This window comes from Mastigoproctus giganteus, chromosome 10 (assembly GCF_048544385.1).
Source record: "Mastigoproctus giganteus isolate SK-2022 chromosome 10, ASM4854438v1, whole genome shotgun sequence".
Taxonomy (NCBI): Eukaryota; Metazoa; Arthropoda; class Arachnida; order Uropygi; family Thelyphonidae; genus Mastigoproctus; species Mastigoproctus giganteus.
Window position 1 is genome coordinate 153,803,791 of NC_143584.1, and position 21,212 is coordinate 153,825,002.

Here is a 21,212-nt window from a genome sequence, read left to right on the forward strand (position 1 = left end):
ATGGCCAAGATTTGAGCGAGAGAGAGTAAAGTTGAGCGGTCTCCAGACAGAGAAAGCTTGTCTTACTTTTCCTGTAACGAATTTCTTGAAATGCAACAGGGTTTACTGACTGCTACTGCACATTAATAACCCTTTGAATGGACAGTCATTAAGTTTTGACTGAATACTCCAGAAAAGGAGTAATTTCTTCATGTCATAAAAAAATTGGACTTTGTTTGTATTCGTGCATTCTTCATGTTAGATATTTGTTATATTTTGTGTTGTGTGCTAAAATGTGTGTACAGACATGTTCAAACTGAATAGTAACATAACACCCAGTTATCCCATTTTCTCACAGAAGTAGAGCGGACACTTATCAGGTTGTTGCGTGCCAAAGTACGCAGCTTTCCTCATGCGCTGCTTGAGATTGATATTCACCTTTGCATTGTTCATGACACTATACACAGTCCTGAAAATGAAAAACGAAGAATTAATATTAACTGCTTATGAAAAACAGCATTTCAACAAATACATCTACAATTATTGTGTATATTATGCTGAATATGAATACTTCTTTGAACATAACACTCGTTGATTACGTGAAGTAAAAGACATTTAAAGACAGATATTGAATAAAAAGGAAATAATTAAATAATCTTAATAATAAACTATGCTACAACATTATTAATAAATTCTATTCTGGTCATAATTAAAACTTTGTGAGTAATAATGAAGTATCTAATCGCAGAATTAGATTCCTCGAATTCTTCGCCTTAGTCAAGTTTATGGGAGAAGCTGTTTTCGACTGTCAAGATATTTTTATTTGGAATGTTTTTTGTATTGATATACTCTGAGCGATCACTGAATTATAACCACCTACCTAATACTGCGTAGGTCCTCCTTTTGCCCTCAGTATAGCAGCTACCCGATGTGGCATTGATTCAACAAGATGTCGGAAGCGTTCGGGAGGTATGGCCAACCAAGCTGTGTGTAATGCGGCCAGCAATGCAGGTATGGAGATGATTGGTGTATCCAGACACCTGATTAGCCTTTCCATAGTGTTCCACAAGTGCTGTATGGGATTGCTATCAGCGAAGTTCGGAGGCCAATCGGTATGCTGGAAGTCAGAACTGTGTTCCTCAAACCATTCCTGCACAACAAGTGCCCGATGCCTCGGTGCATTGTCATCTTGGAAAACAAATTTCCTATTCGGGAAAAAGTGTAACATAGCGGGGTACACAGTCAGCAAGCAATTGACGATAGCGGAGACGAGTGATACGGTGTTCCACGTGCACCAGAGGTTCAAGTTCCTGTCAGTGAAATATGTCCCACACTATACAACCGCCTCCACCGCTTGCACTTTTGATACCATGCATGATGGATAAAGAGCCTCATAATAAATAATAAATAAATTTTCTGTTAATACTCCGGGACGACCAAATGGCCAGAGGAGTTCACAAAATAGACGAATACAAGAAACAGCACCGTATTCAGCAGTCACGGGCTTGAACCCGGGTCACTCAAGGCACGTGTACTACCCGCGCGCCTGACCGCTAGGCTACGGCGGCCTCATGTTGTTGACGCCAAATCCGTACACGACCATCCACGGTGTGGAGTAAATAACGTGACTCATCCGACCAGCACACCTTCTTCCAGTCTTCTAACGTCCAACTTGCATGCCCTTTGCATCAGGCGAGTCTTTTACGCCGATGAACTTTGGTTAGGAGAGGATGCCGTAAGGATCGTCTGCTGGTATAGCCCATACGTGCGAGCATGCGACGCTTGGTTATGCCAGATATTGTTCCGGGTTGGCCCATGTTGTATTGGGTAGTCAACACTTGAACAGTGCTGCACCTGTTCGTCTGTACGAGTCGTCGGACTCGGCGCTCACCTCTAACTTCAACCTTTCGCTGAGCTTTGCAGTTTTGCCGTCAGGTCGTTGTTTGACCATTTTGACAGCAGTCCTGGTACACTTTAACTACGGTAGCTCTCGAACACCCCACCATTCAGCCGTGTAGGAAATCGAGGTACGAGCTCGTCAAGCTCCCACAATCTGTCCTTTATCAAAGTCCGATAAATCCTTCCTTTTACTCATCACGCTCGGAATTTTACTACCTACTGAACCACTGACACCTTATCTATGCTACGTAGGTCGATTAACTGCGCATTCTCGTACCTCACGTAGTCAACGGGTCGCATTCACTTTTCATAAGGGTGGTCATAATTCAGTGATCACATAGTAGAGATAGAGAGATCATCTAAGTGTTAGTATTATTGAATGAACCAAAACTTCGATGGACCCAAACAAGAAAGCTGGTGGAAAGTACCATCTACACTCGCTGTAAATAGATTAGTTTATTTTACTTCGGTTAAATTTTTCAACAATAACGAAAATTTAACTTTCAGCTAATGTTGAGGCTAGGTTTGCATTTGTTTGGCAATGTCTAGTTGTTATTTACAAATGTGAGGTGTTTTATTCTCTTAAGACCGTTGATATAACTGGTTCTGAAAAACGTCTACCTAATCTGCCCACCAATGAGACTTCAATTAGGATAGAAACCCAGGTCTGGGTTTCTAGTGACGTACATTTTAAAATAAAAGCAAATAAAAATGAAAGCGAATAGTCCTTTAAATAAAGGAGCATTCAAACTTTGTACATATTGTGCATTTGAAATTTTGTACATATTGTGCATTTGAAATTTTGTACATAACATAGCTATTGTAATAGTTCCAATGAATAATAGGCCGACTGGGCTAGCCGGGTGGGTAAAGTGCCTGCCTGGCAACCCGAAGGTCGTGGGTTCGATTCCCGCCTCGGGCTTGGATCAAAGTACTGGAAAAACCTTGGGAGGTGCATTATGGCCACAGAAGCCTATGCGCTACCAAAAAAAAAAAAAGAATAATAATTACAGTACAGTATAATACATTTCTTGCAATGACAGTAAACATTATTGATAATAGAAGTAATATTAAAATCCTTTAAATGGTGATTAAGAATTAAAAAAAAAAAAGGAAGCATCAATAAAGAAACCTAAATTTAATTTACGATATATATAAATAAGAAGCGAACTTGATTTCTCAGTTTCTGTGATTATGAAAACGAAAATGTTTAACTTGTACACTAAAAGTTAGATACCTTGTTTAATACATATTTTTTATGTGAAAACCCAAAATGTGAAATATATCAGAACTTATAGTATTGTATCATGCATGAGTTGAAGGCTGAGAGGACAAAAGATACTTCTTGACGTTAAACTTGAATTTGGAACGAAGAAGTGAGGAGTATGTGGGGAAGAGGTGCGAAAAGTTGGAGGTGATAGGGAAGAGGAAGAGGGGGAGACCTATGCTGAGATGGAAGGACAAGGTGGCAGAGGATTTAAAAGAGAGAGGAAGCCCAGGATAGGAAGGAATGGAGGAAAAGGAATTAAGGACGGAAATGCTGACCCCATATAAACGTGGGAAGAAGGCGAAGATAAAGAAGAAACTTGAATTTCTGTAGTCTTTAATTTTCGTGAAATACTTGTGAAGGAAGGTTCTTCCAGAAAGCAGAAGGAATAAATGAGGAATCGAAAAATGGTGGTTCTTTGAGTTTGGAGTTGAATGGATGATGACTGCTTGCGACACGTGTTCCGACCTGTTTAGAAGAAAGTAGGGAATAAAAAAAAGTATAAAGGTAAACTGCAGCCATTATCAATCAACTGCAGGATGGAAGCCTCCTCAACGATTCATGTTGAGAAAAATTGGACCATAATTTGCCATCCTGGTCCAGTGAGGGTTGCCAGATCGACGGTATTTAGCAGTCAGGAGCTTGAACCCCGGTCTATTCAAAGAGCGTGTGCTACTACACTCCCACTCCTGACCACTCGGCTACGGAGGCCTTTAGTAGGGGGATACCAGATGCCAATTCAAGAGAATATTCAGGAGTATCTATAGAAAAAACACACAGCAGAAACTGAACGTCTTTGAAACAGGGGGTGGAGAGACTTCATAAGAGATGAGGCATTGATTAATTTGACTGCCCTCTTTTGAAAGGAGGGCAGAAGTGTGAGAGAAGTTTTGGAGGCACCAACCCCGATGTGGGAACAATATTTCATAGTAGTGAGAATTTTATTCTCACAATGACTATTATGGGATTCCCAATTCACATATTGGATTTTGAAAAAGTCCAACACGGACTTTTTCAAAATCGGTAACGGTGTCAGGCAGTCTGTATTTTGTCACTTCACCCTTTTAATCTTTATGCCGAAGATATTGTTCGTGAAGCTTTGGAAGATTTAGAGACTGGCATCAAAATTGGAGGACTGAAGATAAACAGCCTTCGTTATGCAGATGATACTGTGCTAATTTGCAATTACAAAGGTCACCTTAAAGAAACTCTGAGGAGAGTATGTGAAGCAAGTGAGAAAAAAAGGATTGTTTCTGAATGTGTGTAAAGCTAAGATTGTGGTGATTCGTGATAATCACAGTTTCAGTAAAGTGATAGTTAATGGGAAAGATGTCGAAGAAGTTGATGAATTTGATTACTTAGGGTCAAGAATAAATAAAAATGATGACAGCTGAAACGATGTAAAGAGACGACAGGCAGTTGATAAAACGTTAGTCACTGATCTGACAAAAATATGGAGAGAACAAGGTCTGCCCCTAAACGTGAAACTGAGAATCATTGATTCGTTAATTTTTCCAGTTTCCACTTATGGATATGAAGGATGGAATTTGAAGAGAATTAACAGGAAGAAAATTGAGGAATTTGAAACGTGGTATTACAGGAGAAGACTGCGTATTTTTTACCTTGATCGAAGAACAAATGATTGGGTATCGAATAAAATTGGCAGGCCTAAAATAAAATTCTTCTTCAAGCATCAACAGAAGAAAACTCAAATTTTTTGGACACGTAGGAAGGAGGAAAAACTTTCTGTTGAAGAATATAATGGAGGGAAAAATCGAGGGGAAGAGGTGTAGAGGAAGACCTGCAACTAGGTGGAAGGATGGGATTAGTGAAGTTTTGAGCGTGACATTTAGCGATGTCGCTCGTATAGCACATAATCAATGTAGTCGAAGGAATTTGTTGGTGGCCACAACAGCTTCTCAGCAAGCTATGTGACTGGAAGAATAATCGAAGGAATTTGTTGGTGGCCATAACAGTTCCTCAGCAAGCTATGTGACTGGAAGAAGAAGTAATGCGAATTTGAGATTGAGACAAAGTTTAGTAGAAAAGTTGTTTAAAAAGGTTTTTTAGATGAAAAGTAACGCCGAGAGCGAAATAGGAAACCCAGTTTTTTTGATGCAGAAGAAGCAATATTTATAATGTGTATGTCAAGAGAGATTAGAAGTCAGGGTAACCACTAGTAGATATATGGAATAAGTGATCCTGTCTAGAAATCTGAATGTCGTGAAGTATTGTTATTAATATTAGTACTGTATAAGACATATAGTGCAAGGAAGCCACAGGCTCTCTTTTTTTTTTTTTGGCTACACCGGCAAAAAAAAAAAGAAGGAAAAAAAAAAGTAGATAAGAAAATACAAATTAGGCGCTTCCCTTTCACGTAATTAACTATCTAGTCGACCAGCAGAGGGTCTATTATTATTATTATTATTATTATTATCTGTTTATTCCACAAGGAAATCACCCCGGGACGGCAAAGTGCCAGGAGGGTGCCAGGAAGTAGTGGACTCACACCCGCTACTTATCCTGAGTTCGAATCCTGTCAATGACACGAGGAATTTTTATGGGCCTTTTTCATAACGTGGCTGAGTTGCTCGGTCTTGGGCGAGGTTACCATGGTTTTTACTCCCGGAAACTCGGGTTCTTCGTCCAGGAAACAGCACATTGACCACAGAACACACGCAATTTACAGACATATTATATATGGCCACACTATGGCCTAAATTGCAGTGTGCCTAAAACCCTACAACAATCAGTCAATCAGACTGTGTCTTAAGAGACCCCTCCTATTTCTAATATTAGTAAATAATATGATGAGGGTAGTCAAGGTAAGTCGTCAAAGTTTTCCAGTGATTTTAAGGCGGGAAGGGTGGTTAACAATTCAAGCCAGGTCATGTTGCTTCAAAAATAATTGGACTGGTTGCATATATGGTCCGAAAACTGGAAACTAAAGTTTTAAGACTTAGGTGTTATGGCCCTCCTGGATTTTTGACGGTGATTCTACCAACTGGCACAATTGATAGTATCACCATCCTTCGCACACCGGGTGGAAAAGACCTGAGTTCGAATCCCGTCGATGACTTGAGGAATTTTTATGGGTCTTTTATAACATGGCTGGGTTAGTCGGTCTCAAGCGAGAGTAGCATGGTTTTTTCTCCCGGACTTTCCGTCTGTTCCCTCGTAGGTGAGACACGAACCAGGGAACAAAAATTTAAAATCTCAGGAAATACAGAAGATTGCATCTCTTGAAGTCCACTTATAGGTAGCTGGTTGTCAAACATTGGAATAAATTGCCTCTCAGCGTTGTGAAAGTCGGGCTAAGTTTAAAGCAAAATTCGATTATTACCTTGTGGGTATGGTAATAGTATAAATATAATGTTTTATTTTACTTCTATAATATCCCAAAATAAATAAAATAATAATAATTTCTATTATTATTGTTTTATTTATTTTGGGGTTTTTATAAAAAAAAATAACTTTTGGGCATTAGTGTGTACACATGTCCAATCATAATTTTATATCTTTTCTTGTTAATGATAGTTTACATTAATATTTACATCGCGAGACCCAGGTATGTCTCGATTTGTGGCTTGGAAAATAAAGAAAAATTTCAGAATTTTTGACACCTAAATTGAAACTATTATGGAAAATAAAGCATGCATTATTTCCCCCGACTAGAATTAATCTTGGGTATTGTGAGATTATGAGATGTTGTTTAGCTATCGCATAAGAAAGGTCAAGAATTATTCCTTACATTAATTGAAGCCTGTGTGTAACGATTACCTGGTATTCTTGTTATTGTTACAAGTCATCGATTAAAATCTGTATTGCTATAGAAGCTAATATCTTTTATTTTCTATACATTAAAATAATTTTCCTCCTAGTGATATTTATTCAGCCAGTGGGAGAAGAGAGGTCCGGGTTACTTGGTAATACGTAACAAATACAAAAATACGTAATAGAAGATTGTTTTACTGTGGTAAAACAAGCTTCTCTTTAAGCGTGGTCACGCGCTATGTTTATCTGACATGACCACGCGGTACCATCCTTGATTTCCATATGTAACGTATTTATTTAATTAAACTAAATGCAACAAGGCATAATATTTTAAGAGATTTTAAGATTCTATATCTATAATATCGGTGTAGATACGCCATAGACAACTCTTAAAAAAAACTACGATCGTAGTTTGAAAGGCACCCACCGAAGAAAAGCCAACTAGCTTTGAACCAGTGCCGTCTGGGTGGTGCCCATCGAGAATAAGTGACAATAGTTTTCTCTATTAGTGAAGCATTACTTATTCGAGGTAGTGAAATACATGGTAACTCGCTGTGCAGGATGAGCACAATATGAGATACAGATGAAATGATACCTTTCACACTAGGATCGTGGTTTTTCTTTTAAGAGTTGTCTATGGTGTATCAACACCAATGTGATATAGATATAGTAACGTATTTATGTATTCATAGCTGAGGAAGAGACACACACTCAGAGTCGAAAGCTTCTATAAGTATTTTATTTTATTTTATCATTATTAATAAATTATTAATAAAACATTATTAATAAAAAAAAATTTTTTTCATTATTAACAAATTCATCAGAAATGACGAATACTTTACAAGATAGTTTTTCAATTAAAACATTTTCGACTCTTGGCAGTTTTCAGCTGTGGTGGCGGAAACGGACGCGCATAATCTTGAACTAGCACGTTGACATGCAACTTCATAGCAAGACCTGCTTCGTGTCGTTTTGTTCTTTGTTATGATTGTGTGTGTGTGTTTGTGTTTTCCAGTGACGTTTCAAACAGGCAGCACATACAAAACGGATTAGTATGAAGGTATCTACTTAAAAAATCGTTTTGTAGAGTGGTCAAGAAAGCAGAGGAAATATTCGCAGTCTCCAAGTGCAAAAAAAAAAAAAGTCTGTTCAAGATTTATGCAGAAAAAAAAAGTTATAGTGTTGCTTCGACCAGTGCGGTAAAGAACTTGATGCCAATAGTAAATCCGATGGTACAAAGCCTTTGCGATGAGGCAAAGGCTGAAGCAACAGCCTTTGCTTCAGCATCAAAGCAAGCGACCGGATTAACTGACAGAAGGAATCAACATCTTAAATCACTGCTTGAAAAGATGCGCTGGGATGCGCTCAGACACCTTAAAGTACAGCCCAGATTTGTCAGAATGTAACTCTGGTGTTTTTCGCCAGTTGAATAAAAACTTTATAAGGGCACCGTTTCAATTCAGACTCTGAAGTCAAACAGCCGTCGAAGAACGGTATCGTCGGTATTTTTTTCCTGCAAATGAATCAGGATTCAAAGTTTCTTGTTGCTACGAGCATTATGTGTATCGAATTCTTTTCAGGTTTATGTACCGCCAGACCAATTTATTACTTTTACAGTACTGCCATGCAGTGTTACAATGTTATGTGGCATATATTGTATATGATCGGTGCTGACAACAGGAAGTTGGAAGATTTTTTGAGATGTACCTGAATTTATTTGTTTCATAATTAGAAACTGTCATAATGAGCCTGGGGGCGCAATTTGTGCCGATTGCTACATTTTATGTGATATTAGATTATTTAAATTTTCATATTGAAATCTGGGGTAAAAAAGAAAAAAAAAAAATCAAGTTGACAAATGCCTTTGGACAAAGAAAGTCTCATGTTGTAAACGTGGGAACATTATTTTTGGTGAAATTGCAGAAAAGAAAATGGAGAATATAAATAATGATTGAGGATTATTGTATATAAATATTTTCAAGTCTTAGTTCATAAAAAAAGCAAATGTAATGAGAAGAAAAAAACAATATGACAAATTTTATAATTTTATTTTAGCCAGCGAGTTATAATTTACTGGAATAAATTACCTATATGGGTGGTAGAGGCTGACAGTTCTGGGAAATTCAAAGGTCGACTGGATAATTACTTAAGGGAAGAGGGAAATGCATAGGTTCTCCATTTCCTTTTCTCTTATTAATTTTTATTATTATTTTTTTTTATAAATTTTCTTCTTATTATTATTAATTTGTTTTTATTCTTATTATTTTATTTTATGTATTTTTTGTTATTTTATTTTATTATTATTTAAATTAGGTACACCCCTGCTGTGCACACAAATCGTTTGTTCCACTACGTTGCAAGTCACATGGCAAGTCACACAACGTTGCAAGTCACATTGTGGATATAAATGCAGCAGAACAACCTTTCTAGCATCAGTTAAGCGTACAAACCGTAGAAAGAATGGGGAAGAGGAGTGATCTAACGGACTTTGAACGTGAAATGGTAGTAGGTGCAAGATGTGCTGGACAAAGCATCTCTGAAACGGCAGTTCTGAACTTTTCACGCATCACAGTTTTAAGGGTGTATCGAGAATGTGCAACGAACAGAAAACATCCTCTCAACGGCACTCCTGTGGAAGAAAATCGCTTGTTGATGAGAGAGGTCAGAGGAGAATGACTAAAATTGTGCAAGCAAACAGACGGGCCACAATATGGTGCGCAGAACAAAATATCGCAACGGACCACTAGTCGCACTTTGTCGCGAATGGACTACAAAAGTCGACAGCTACATCGCGTACCTTTGTTATCAATGAAGAACAAGAGAGCACGCCTCCTGTGGTCACAGCAATACCAGCACTGGAATATCGGGGGATTTGAAAACATTTGCTTGGTCTGACTAGTCGAAATTGCTGGTGCATCATGTTGATGGAAGGCTTAGAATTTGCGAAAACAACATGACTCCATGCACCCGTCATGTTTGACGACTACTGTGCAAGGTGGTGGGGCCATTGTTATGGTGTGGGGAATATTTTCTTGGCATACGTTGGATCCATTGATACCCATAGATTCACGTCTGAATGCCACATCGTACCTAAACATCGTTGCTGACCAAGTGCATCCGTTCATGTTGACAGTTTATCCTCAGTGAGATGGTTACTTCCAGCAGGATAATGCGCTGGTGCACAAAGCCCGAATCACTATGGAATGGTTCCAGGAACGTGACAATGATTTTTCTTTGCTGCAGTGGCCCGCTCAGTCCGTTGATTTCAATCCTATTGAACACCTTTGGTTTGAGTTGGAAAGGGCTGGCTGCAGGCCTACACCTTCGTCGAATCTGAAGGAACTGCGTGATACACTCATGTTTTAATAGTACTCCATTCTTGCACAACGTTTTCAGCCTCTTGTTCAATCCATGCCTAGACGAATTCAGGCTGTTTTGAAGGCTAAAGGATGCTCAACACGCTACTCAGTAGGTGTACTTAATAAAGTGTCAGCACAGTGTATATATATATATATATATATATATATATATTAAATGTGGAAAATGCGCACGCGTAAGCCCTGCATCTTTCATGCATTTGGTAATCACCATGTACAAAATTTATCTAGAAATGTGAAGATATATTCATATAATCTAGAAATGCCAGGAAGTATTTATATAATCTGTTTGAGCTAATGTTTTGCGACTTTTATGTCACGCAAGTTCTGACAGACACAAATATCTGGATGGATGTATTCCAGATGTAAACGTTTAGTTTGCATTCCTTTTGTATCTCCGTCACCACCAAATACGGAGGATGCGGAAAGGTCAGGGAATGACCACCGCATATCCCGGAGCAATATGGGCTTAGTTGCTAATGCTCCTAAAAACCAAATAACAAACAACAAACTTTTGTATCTCGATTAATGAAGCAAAGGGACTCATGAATGATGACAGAGTTAAGTTTTAAATTTTTTTCTAATATATATATATATATTAGAAAATTTATATATATATTAGAAAAAATCATGTTTTATATAGTGTATCTTCCCCAAAATTTAGCAATATTATTATAATAACGATAAATTGACTAAATAGGAAAACACCCAAAACAATGCACGAAGAAATGGTAGCTGTTTATGGAGAAGAGCGCCTAGGTTACAGTGTTGTTACACATTATAAACAATACAAATGTGGAAGAAGCTCAGTGCATGATGAAGAAATCCTAGGACACCTAGCTACTGCTTGGTGTCCTGCTGTAACTGAAGAGAGTGCTGCAAAAAGTGAGGAATTAATCGTGGAAGATCGCCGTATTAGCGTCAAAGAACTCTAGGTACAGAGCTCCAAATTAGTGTAGGGTCTGCTGAGAACATCATCCGTTAAGAGTTTCATATGAGTGAAGTGTCTGCTAGATGGGTTCCCAGAATTTTGACCAATTACCACAAGAACCAGAGAGTACAACGTGCACATGAAATATTGTTGATGTGCCAGAAAAATCAAGTTTTTTTTTTTTCGCAGCTAGTCACCATGGATGAAACTTGGATCCATCACTATGATCCTGAAACTAAACAAATGTCAAAACAATGGAAGCATGCAGAATCATCATCCCCTAAAAAGGCAAAGGTGTAACCAAGTGCTGGCGAGGTGATGCTGTAAGTTTTTTGGGAACAGCACGGTATAATACTAACAGATTACCTTCAAAAGGGCTGTACTGTTACGGCGAAGTATTATTGCAACCTTCTCATAAAGCTACGTGCTGCTATAAAATAAAAAAATAAAAAAAAAAAAGGCGGGGAAGTGTGTGTCTGCTCCACGATAATGCCCCTGCGCATTCCTTGCATGTTCCAGTAAGGTGTGTCCACGAATGTGGGTTTGAAATATTGCCACATCCTGCTTATTTTCATGCACACTCAGATTTCTTCCGCTTTCCTGCCCTGCAGCCCTTTCTTCGTACAAAACACTTTGCTTCTGATTTGTCACCCCCCCCCCCAAGAACTGAGAGGCCATATCGTTTAGTTAGAAAATGCATCATTTAATTACGTAAGTGTATACATTGCAAAAATAAGGTGATTTCTGCTGCAAGTCGTGGTTTGAAGGACAGTCAGAGGACTTCTACAAAACTGGCCCGCGGAAGTGTATTGAGAGGTGGCAAAAATTGTGCCATTTTCTGTGTGGTTACTATGTTCAAAAAGTGTAATATATGGTGTTTGTTTGAACTTTCTTCTATCACAGCTACTTCTGGCTCAATACAATTTTTAAACACCCCCCCCCCCCACCTGCTCGTATAGTTGTAGTTGAATGTCGATGATGACGGATGCCAAAGTATTATTTACACGTACGACATATAATTACAATTTCGAGAATTGTCCTCAGCAATCTGTAGTGTAATCTTGTGAAGGTTGGTTGAGGTATATAGAGTTAGTTTGTTTTAAAAAGATATACGGCTCAGATTTCAGGCATCGATTAACTCTCTCGTGGCCTCTATTCAGTAGTTAAAGTTGAAATTGTCAACAAAAAATGATTAATGGATTGATCGATGCCCTTGATATTTTGGCTAGGGTACCTCAGGTAGACTTGAGGGACAGGCCAAAATTGATTTCCACTCACAGCAGATTCTGTCTTACATTTTGTTTTCAAGTTTGCTACCGATTTTGATTTTCTGTCAAGAGATGAAAATATACAATGCATTAATGCGTAAAATGTTGCTGTGTGTCACCCCCCCCCCCCCAAGAACTGAGAGGCCGTATCGTTTAGTTAGAAAATGCATCATTTAATTACGTAAGTGTATACATTGCAAAATCTATAACTGAGTTCGTTTACCTACGTAATGCATAATGTTGTTAGTGTAGATTTTGTAATGTATTATTGGTAACAGAATTATGATAATTAAGCGTTGCATCGTTGAAACAATTAATTTCCGCAGTCCTACGGTTAGTAATATTAAATTACAACATCCACAGCCTGTTGACAGGGAACGTACCCTAAAAACAGTGCTAAAATTGGAAAATATTAAAAACTGGAACTGTCATATTCAGCAACGGAAACACGATTAAATGCATGTTTTGTCAGAAATTTATCCAATACTCAGACGGGCTTTTCAGATTTTATTAACTAAGCCCCCCCCCCTTCACTTAAGACCTTAACCTACAGATGAAATGAAATGCAGTATTTCCACAGTATGAGAGATGCCAAAGGGTCAATATTTTAAAACCCAAGTAAATTTAGCTTTACGCATCAGAGAACTATAAAACTACTCGTAATGAGTTGGCAAAAGCCTCAGTACATAATTGAAGCTTTTGCCAACTCAGCTTATGTACTTTTATGCAACAAAATACACAGGCTGATCATTTAATTCGCGGAATGGCGGCGCCACTATATAACACTCAAGTTTCGGGAAAGTGCCAGTGGATGGCGCAGTGATGTATTTTCAAGAATACCCTGATCAGTTACAAGTTCCGACACGTCTGGTAGGTGCAAGTTGGCCTTAAGTTACATGCTGTAAGTGTGAACCGTTTTGTGAGCTGTATAATGGAGTGTTTGAAGATTGAGCAACGCTTTGCGAATCGCTATTATGATCGGAGTGGTATGAGTGCTACAGAAACAAGTGTTTCAGGAAAACTGCAATTTTCAAGTGGCATTATCCTGTCAAAGAAGGTCGAGAAGCTGTGACTACAACGACCACTTTCAAAGATTTGCTAATAAATTGAGATCTTTGAGATATTGACAAATCTCAAATTTATTGACAAATGTTTGAGATAAATAGCTTTTGGGAGTGCTTCTGCAGGTAGACTCATCAATGGCACAAGTCTTACACTTCCAAGGAGATTATTTCAAAAAGGTGAGAGCACTGGCAGACCTCAGTGACGAAGATTCAAATTAATGTAGGTCCATTCCGCTAATTAAATGATCAACCTGTGTACGCTAATCTAACATTGCGAGGCAAGTTACAAGAGCTACCTGGGGGCTTGCTCTGATCGTACTTAGCTAGAGAAAAAAAAAAAAAAAAACACGTTTAGTAGTGGCTCTCATTACAAATAAATGACAAAGTAATTGTCCTTAAGGATTTTGGGTTTTTTTTTAGGAGCATTAGCAACTCAGGCCATATTGCTCCGGGGATATGCGGTGATCATTCCCTGACCTTTCCGCATCCTCCGTATTTGGTGGTTACGGGCTCGAACCCCGGTCTAATCAAGAAGCTTGTGCTACGCACTACTGTTCCTAGCTACGGAGGCGCCATCCTTAGGGAACACTGTCGTTTATTTTAAGTACAAAACCTACGCAACCCGCGGTGGCTTCCTTCACAATATGAAATTGATGCATTTTATGGCAAACTTAGCCCTCAGATACGTGCATAACAGAAGCTTCTGATAACTTATGTACAATATTTTTTATTTCCTTTGTACGCTTGAAGTTTTATTGTTCTAAATTTACTTGCGTTGTATTGCCAAACAAATTCGTTTACTATACTTTCTTCGATATTGGAGAATGTTCAAATTTAAAACTTACGGAATGCTTATCCAAATAGTGTTCAGCTGTTCTGAATAGAATTGATAGAATCCACTCTCAACTTATTTCAATATTCTTTTAAGATTGCGAATTGACTTAAAATTATCCCTGTCGGGTTACCTTTGGATCCTCTCCCATGAACCTATTGAAACAGATTGTAAATATAAAAGGTTAAATTTGGTTGAATCGGACTGTAAATACAAACGGTACTAATGTATTAGCGCCGACCGGACTAGCCGGGTGGGTGAAGTACCTGCCTGGCAACCCTAAGGTCGCGGGTCCGAATCCCGCCTAGGGCTTGGATCAAAGTACTGCAAAAACCTTGGGAGGTGCATTATGGCAACAGATGCCGATGCACCAACAACTACCAAAAAAAAAAAAAAAAAAAAAAAAACTAATGTATTAGCAGTTAATTAATTTAAATTATAAGAATTTTTTTTTCTTAATATAGTAACATATTAAGAAAATAGTTTCTCCTGGAAATTCGGAATTTTTAATCTCAGACAAACTGCTAAAGAACGCTAAATTAATTTTAAATCTCTTACTTTTATAAGTCATTTGTTTTATTTAATTAATTAGCTAATTAATTTGTTTCTTAATTATTATTATTTTTTTATGTTTTTTTTTTTTTTTTTTTTTGAGGCGCAGAGGGACTTTCTCAGTCCGTACGATTCTGGAACGACAGTAGTGTAGTTGTAATAAAGATTTCCCAATTGCAGAAAGTTGGATAAAGAGCGCGGCCTGAATAGAATGAATGCGCGATAGGAACGAAAAGTCTACTTAAAGTGGAAGTTGTGTAAATAAGGAGAAATAGTAGAAGCCTGACGACCCCATGAAAAGCACACGGAAGACTTTAATTTCATTACATTTATGTTACAAGTACTCCCATCTAGTGCCGATTGTTACAGTGGTCTAATCGAAACACAACTATCGTCATATTATGGCTAAGCTGACCAATTTCGTTTACGACTTCAGAGATCTGGATCGCCCAGCATAATTAAGGCGAAATGATACGAGACGAAATAGCTACGGAAATAAAAGAATCTCAAAGGTCATTCGGAGGAAGGAACTTTGAAGAGGTATTCATTTACAACTGTGACTTCCGGATTGAAAAAAGAATGACATAGCGATCTCTGGAGGGGAAAAAAAAAAAAAAAAAAAAAAAAATAGCCGCATTAAAAGTGGGTGTAGTCGATGTTGCTTCACTGGTGATAAGTAAAAAGGGTTACTTACATGGCCATGACCTCGTGCTCCACTTGAGACATTTCTTCGTTCCGGCCAGCGAATTCACAAGCGAGGCGTTCCAGACAGTGATTTCCGTTCTCGGTGAATCCACTGCAGTGTAAATACGATAGCATTATGTCGTCCCCGGAAATCTCCCCACCTGCTTCTGACAGGTATTTCTGCAGTATGTCTATCTTATGTAGATGCACCTTCATGTTTGATCCGTCCGTGCCTGGTGGATAGTAGGAATTCAAGTCGTACGCAGCATTTCGTCGCTTCCGGCCGAAGCTTCCGAAAATGGTTGAAAATGGAGACATATAAGGGGAGAACAGAAAAGAGGCTAGGATGGGTCCGATGATAGCTAATGCAGCCAGTGGGGCGTTAATAGCTACAAGAGCTTTGATGGTGCCGCTATTTTTGGCTGGGGTAGGTTTCGAAGTACTTGGTGCTGGTGCCGGGGCAGGTGGCGGTGGTGGTGGAGGAGGAGAGGGCATGTGAACCACCTTCCACTTCTCTGGAGCTGGACCATCTTCCCAAGCGAGAAAGCTAGGATAAGGTGCATAGGGTCCGTATGGACCATAGCCTCTTCCACTTGCATCAGGAAATTCGTGGCTGACATTTGCGACAGTGTCCAAGGCATCATTAATGGTTTTTCCTGGAATATCTGCGGAATAGATCGGTAATTAATGAAACCATTAATCTTTCAGCTCAGTATATGAAAAGAATTAGAAAAATCTATCAATCATAAAGTAGTGCCTTACCTAAAACTACTTTGTCGACTTTCGCAAAATAAATTGATATATGTATTTATTATATTGCGGAATACCTTTATTCTGCATAAATAGAGAATAGTTGTTCTGTATGATAATAATATAGTTCCATTATAATTTCGATTTATGCCATAGTTGCATGGTTACATTATAGTTGTCTATTGTTATACTTCTTCTTTTTGGATTTCTCCGTTGTATCAACAGTTATCCTCGACCTATTTTTTTTTTTATATTTACATCGTATAAATTTATATAGGCCCATGTACAGTATAGTTTTCTTCTTCGAATCAGAGACCAAATTTATATTGAAAGTGCCATCTGGAGACTTTTTTAGAAATTCAAGTTGTATTGGAATATCTAGAAATAATACGAAGGTTTAGGTGTCAAACAATGTTAACTACAAAAGCATTTTGTAGTAAACGTTTTCGTAATTAATAAAGAAAAAGTCATTTAACATTTTCTTGGTTTACCGGAAATGTGCTTATTGTCCAGGCTAACTTGTAAAGTACTAGAGAGATACAGCTGTGTGACATGATATGCATTGTTATTTGTATAAAGTAAAACTAAAGTTGTCTCAAAACAAAAACGCAATTTTTTAGTTAACGTTGATTCACACTGAACCCTCGAATAGTGACATAGATTTCTTTTTAATGCAGGACGAAATTTTATTTCCAGGCTGATGACAAATGATTGAACTGTTTTCATGCTTCACGTTAATGACAATGCTTCGTACCATCCACCTTTTCGAATTCAAATTATAGCGAAGGAGCGCACACTCTTGTAATATTCTCAAATTTGGCAACTTAGAATTCAATACATATGAGTGCCTGAGCTGAGTGTTTTCTGCCCGTTTGATTCCCGTGAGTGCGAAGTGTTCTCTTTTCCGTTGTACTTAAAGGGAATATTGATCGACCAATGATACCAATGTTGGTGGTTTCTGGCAACGATCTCTCTCTCACTTTCACAAATATAATTTTCTCCACTGAGGCGAGCAGATCTTAATTTCGCAAATTAATTGTTAATTCTACAGACATGCTAGTAGTTGTCTCTGCTTCTTCATAGACATATCCAAAAGGCTTTCCTGGTTAATTCACCTGCTTACACGTATTACTAACACTTTTTTTTTTCATTTGGAATATATACCGGTGGAAGAAACTAGGCTTCATCCTAAATTGCATAAATTACGGATGAGAATCGCTTAAGAGAAATTATAATTTCTGCAAGCGTCAGCAATATGACACTGATCATTTTGATCCACTTCATATACTGAATTTGCCTGGTCTCTTTACTTAGGATTCATCCATTTGCAAGCGTATGCTCGATCAGTTTATCATGCTAATTAGGTTAAGAATTGTTCGTATAGCATATTAATATCACATCACTTATCATAGCGACAATAATTATACCCAGAAATTGAGATATCGGAGAATTTCAAAGCAGTGGCCCGTACATCTGGTCAAAGATCACAATCAGTGTTCGCTGTAACGAATAACGAATGAAAAGAAACCGGAAATATTGTCTGAGCTACTTATGGCGTCAGTAGAACAAAGGCGGTTAGAAGGTATTCACAAGTTTAACGTCCATTGCCGCTTATATAATAACACGTGCGCGCACACACTTTGTAAATACATCAATTTCTGAAGAATGAACGACTGAAGCAGGAAATTGCTGCAAGAATCTCTGATTGCCAACAGAAAACAGTCCTTAGATCACACATGAACATTTTTTTTTTTTTTTTTTTTTGACCGAAGCCCATAACGTTAGCTTGTGGAATTTTTAGAAGGTGACTAAAGATTGGGCCCTAGAACGTATTAATTATATTAAAAATTAAGAATTTTATTTATATTTTAATCTTCTCTTCAAGAGGAATGTTTCGATCCATCCATGGTTTCCTCCTAGGTCTTCCTCTTCTCCTTCTTCCAGGAGGTATCCATTCCAGGATAGCCTTTGGATATCTGTTTTCTTGCATCCGTTTTACATGTCCATACCATGTTAGACGCTTTTCTTTGATGGTGTCAATAATAGTCTTTTTCACTTCCATTTTCCCCTTATGTCTTCATTCCGTTTTCTGTCTCTTCTAGAAGTTCCTGCTGAGCGTCTCCAAAAATCCATTTCTGTGGAGAGCAATTTGTTTTCCGCTCGCCAATTCAATGTCCAGGTTTCCGCTCCATACAATAGAAGACTGTAAAATCGTTTGAAATATAACTTTCTTTGTTTTTTTTTAGGATATTTTAGCTCCACAGAACAGAGTTTAACATGCCGATAGCCTTTCTGCCGTCTGCAATTCTCTTATTGATCTCTGCTTGGGATGATCCATCAATTTGTAAGATTGATCCCAAATATTTTAATTTATCGACTTGTTTGATTTTAAAACCTGCAATATTTAGAACGTGTCCTGGTCCTGAAGACAACATTTCAGTCTTGCTAAAATTGATTTTTAGACCCCATTGTTTATATTCCTCAAAAAATTGACGACATGCATACTTTGCATCTGTCTTGTGCTATCACCACCTAATCGTCTGCAAAAAGTAAATTGTGAATATAGGTGTTTTTATTAATCGGCAATCCCATTTTATTGCATTTTTTTGACCAGGATCTTAGGCAGATGTCAATATAAATTTTGAAAAGTGTTGGTGACATGCAACAACCTTGTAATAAGCCTTTTGAAGTGTGTAATTCAGGTGACAAAGCTGATCCCACTTTAATTCTGCATCTATTATTCCTGTAAATTCCCTTAATAATGTTAATCAGTTGTCCATCAATATTTGCCTCTTTCAGTGCTTCCCATAAGAGTTTTCTTGGAACACTGTCATATGCCTTTTCAAGGTCAATGAAAATCATAAAGATTTTTTTTCCTTTTGATTGGCATTTTTCAAGGATCTGTCGTACTGTTGAGTTATGGTCTATACATGACCTCCCGGCTGAAAAACCACTTTGTTCTGATATCTCGATTCGGGCTTCTAAATGGTTCCGGATCTATTTTCCAAGGATCTTTAACAGCGGATTCGGGACGCATATTCCTCTGTAATTTGAGTAGCTTTTCCGATCGCCCTTCTTATAAATTGATGTAATATATCCTGTTATCATTTCTTTCGGTATTTCTTCTCCTCTCAGTATACTATTTAAGTTTTTGTATCAGAACAGCCACTCCTCTTCCTTCATATTTCAGAAGTTCCATGTAAACTTCTCCAGGTGTTTTGCCATTCCTTCCTTCCTCCCTCTAGCAGGAGTTCCACTTCCCTAACAGAAACTTTTAAGCTCGAGTCTTCTACACCAAAATCCTCCATCGTCTTGAACTCTTCCCGGTCTTCTTTTAAAAGTCCTTCATAGTACTCCGTCCAGTCATTCAAAGGTATTAATTGCAAACCAGCATTGTGTTTATTCTGTTTTCTCGAGTCTTTAAGGACCTTCCACGATTCCGCTGATTGCTTGAAGCCCAATTTGCTATTAATAGTTGCGCATTTCCTTTCCCATTCTTCATTTTTCGCTTCTACTACCAACCGATTGGCTATTTTCTTCTTTTCAACATAAATGTTCCTATATGCATCATTCCTATCACCCAGCCATTTCTGATATGCAAGTTTCTTTTATTCTACAGTAGCTCTTACTTTCTCTGTAATCCAGGTCTTTTTTGGTCCTTGGCTCTTCTTTTTGCCTAGGATTTCCTGAGCTATTTTTTAACAGTATTTTTTAAATATTCGTAGATTTCTTCAGTATTACCTTTTATCTCTGTGTTAATTGCAGCATCCAGTCTCTGGGTGAAGTTGTTTCTAATGCTATCGTCCTGGAGTAGGTCAACGTTAAATTGATCCACTTGTAGCATTTCTCCTTCCCTGCATTGTTCGTTGTCCACACATATTTTTTTAATCCAGTTCCACCTCAATGTTGTTTTAACAAGAAAATGGTCAGTCCACATTTGGCTCCTCTATAAACTCTTGACATATTTCAATACATATGTCCCTGAATGTTTTGAAATAATGTAATCTATAACTGATCTAATTTGTCTTGTCTCCTGTGACCAAGTATATTTATGGATATCCTTGTGTTGGAAAAATGTGTTGTTTATTCTCAAGTCGAACTGTTAACAAAAATTGCATAGTCTATCTCCGTTGTCGTTTCCTCTCTTTCTCTCCAAATCTTCCAATAACTTTGCTATTTTGTTCAGTTCCTACTCTTGCATTGAAATCTCCCATTAGAAATATCTTTGTTCTTAGGAATTTTTTTCTATTAGTTCTCTCAGATCCTCCCAAAATTCATCCTTCAAGGGATCGGCGGTGTCATTAGTCGGGGCATATATTCCCAAAATACATATTTCTCTCCCATACATTTTCAGTTCCAATGAGATCATTCTTTCATTAATAAATTGCCAGTTTTTGATGTTGTGTCTCAATTTCTTTTTAACAGCAAGAGAAACTCCTGCTTTTAGTCTGGCCCCTACCCTTTGACCTGTCCGGCTTGGGAGGCCCTACCAGTAGCTAAGCTACCGCCGACTTAGCTCTCCGGGTCATCGGGACACGCAAGCCCCCCCTCCCCACCGCGACAAGGTGGAGAATTCCATCGGGGGGAGTTATATTTTAATCTTCTTTTAATATTCCGTTTTCTTTTAATTCGTGTAATTTTTAAAATTATTTTAATATTCCCTGGATTGTCTGTACTGTTGATCGGGATTACCGAGCCAAAAAAAAATACATAATTAGGTAGTGAAAGGGTCTTTCTTGACTGGAGACAAATGCTGCCGAGGAGGGTGGAAGGCTATAGTAATCGAGCTACTTGTGGTGCTGATGCTCGTTGATGGTTTGATTCTTCCCTAAGCA

The 21,212-nt window shown here is 38.1% G+C and overlaps 1 long non-coding RNA gene across 1 annotated transcript; it reads right to left on the reverse strand.

Annotated features, from left to right (window-relative positions):
• Positions 1 to 272: 272 nt before the first annotated feature.
• Positions 273 to 15,784, reverse strand: LOC150079394 (uncharacterized). The gene is made up of 2 exons (XR_016547528.1): positions 15,638 to 15,784; positions 273 to 448 (listed from the first exon to the last, which is right to left on the reverse strand). It is a non-coding gene; the product is annotated as an uncharacterized LOC150079394 (long non-coding RNA).
• Between the last annotated feature and the right edge of the window lie 5,428 nt (positions 15,785 to 21,212).